The sequence below is a fragment of the Psammomys obesus genome, unplaced genomic scaffold, assembly GCF_907164565.1.
Source record: "Psammomys obesus unplaced genomic scaffold, mPsaObe1.curated_primary_1811, whole genome shotgun sequence".
In the NCBI taxonomy this organism is placed as follows: Eukaryota; Metazoa; Chordata; class Mammalia; order Rodentia; family Muridae; genus Psammomys; species Psammomys obesus.
In genome coordinates this window covers 17,779,619-17,781,752 of record NW_026596046.1, presented here as the reverse complement: position 1 = coordinate 17,781,752, position 2,134 = coordinate 17,779,619, and the positions used below count along the sequence as shown (strand labels likewise).

General features: G+C 39.5%; 1 pseudogene; it reads right to left on the bottom strand.

Moving 5' to 3' along the window:
• LOC129688419 (cullin-4B-like) lies at positions 1-1,099 on the bottom strand (annotated as a pseudogene).
• Between the last annotated feature and the right edge of the window lie 1,035 nt (positions 1,100-2,134).

Sequence of the window (2,134 nt, the reverse complement as noted above, 5' to 3'; positions counted from 1 at the left end):
TTATGTTGACCAGCATTCCATTGTCAGGATAGTCACAGTTAATGTGATCTTGCCAGGTCTGTTCTGGTTCTGCACCCACTGTCGGAGCTCAATGATGATGTCTTTAGAGAGCGCCATGTCTTTAAACTCCCCTTCAAGTGTGCTTGTGAAAGCTCTCCACATCCTTGTTTCAGTTTGGACAGCAGTGATTTTTCAGCATTTCCAGATGAGCTCTTGCCAACTAACAGGTGTTTAGCTGAGTCTTTCTTATAGAAGGCCTCAAAAATGTCATTCCCATAAATATGTATAAATATGAGCATCATTTTATCCAACATTTTCTCAAGCTTTTTAAAAATATACTTATTTCTGTAATTTTAGTACTTTGTCTGCATGTCCATCTGCACACTAGAAGATGAATTCTGACAGCTGTGAGCTGCCATCTGGGTGCTGGGAATTGAACTCAGGACCTTCAGAAGAGCAGTGAGTGTTCTTAACCACTGAGCTATCTCTCTAGGCCCTTCTCGAGTTTTTTATCTGTAGCTTCTTTGTTGCCTGCATGAAGTTTTGACTCTAGTTCATGCACTATTAGTTCAGACAGTTTATTTGATCTTTAACTAATGAAAGTTTCAAATGCTTCATTTATAGCATTGATAAAATTTCATTTTTCAGAAAGCAGGTATCAGTTATATGATTAACTTTGCTTTTCTTTTTTTTTCATTTTGGTTTTCTTGAGACAGGATCTCACTGTGTAGCCTTGGCTGCCCTGGATCTCTGTAGACCAGGTTGACCTCAAACTCACAGATATCCTCCTGCCTCTGCTTCCCAGAGTGCTGGGATTAAAGGTGTGCACCACTACTGCCTGGCTAGTCAACTTTATCTTTAAAGTCCAACAATTCTTGAACCATGATTTTATCCTTTTCAGGATTAATAACAATAGTACTTCCAAAGCCTTTATATGCTCAACCTGCTGCTACCAGGGAACCTGAACACCCCTTGAATTTTACTGAAGAGCTGATGAAGGAGAAACAGATCTTGAATTTTGTCTTCATTCAAGGTTATCTAACCCTTTCTGAAGATTTCCTGTTAAGTTTTTGCCATCAATTGTATTCGTCTTGACTTTTATTTTTATAGTTTCATTTGTTTATTTATTTAATATATATACAATGTTCTCTCTGTATGTACGCCTGCACGCCAGAAGAGGGCACCAGATGTCATCATAGATGGTTGTGAGCCACCACACGTTGGTTGCTGGGAATTGCTCTGAGGACCTCTGGAAGAGCAGCCAGTGCTCTTAAGCTCTGAGCCATCTCTCCAGCCTCATCTTGACTTTTTGATCACTTAAAATATGAGCCCTAAGTAACTCCAATATCATGTCCCAAATAGAGAGTAGCACTGAATTCTAAAGAACATAAGTTCTATCAGGAAAAGATGCTCCTGATCGTTATCATTTGCTTATCATGATTTTCTTCAACATCTGTCAACCGTGAATTGATGGCTGTGTGCTTCTGTGATCATCACAGGTCTGTCTTCTTATACAAGTTTTCAGAAATCTTGTAAGAACAAAGATTTTCTACAGCCCAGTCGCTTCTTCTAAATTATACTTAATTGAAGTTCTATTCTGAATAGTTTCTACTGCTTCTTTCAGTTTTTGTCTGTGTCATCCATATAGTTATAGGCTTGTCTTTAGAGTTCTTGATCACTGACTAGTGGGTTCTTTTTTTTTCTCACCCTTTATTCCCCCAGTTTTAACCCTTAACACTAAATAGGAAAGAAACCGGGAGAGAAACAGGGAGAGATGGGAGAGAGGAATTAGGAACATTCCTGAATCTAGTTTCTTTCCTTTTGTCACTTCTTTGACTATGGCCACCAGCAAACTCCAGTGAGCCTCCCTAAACAACCACCAACCACCAACCCTGCCTCTCAGGGCCCTAGTATTTTTGTACCCACTGAAATGTTCCCAGAATTCCAAACATCACACAATCGCAGAAATTATCCGGAGCTGGCAAAACCACACTTCTGCTAGAGCGTGAGGCAAATCGTATTACGCAGTAGAAGGAGAGTCTGAAGCAGCCCCACATTCCCTACACCTGGGATTAAAATGAAAGCACACTCTTATAATATTTTTGTGTTTTCTTAAAAAACATAAAATTCCGGA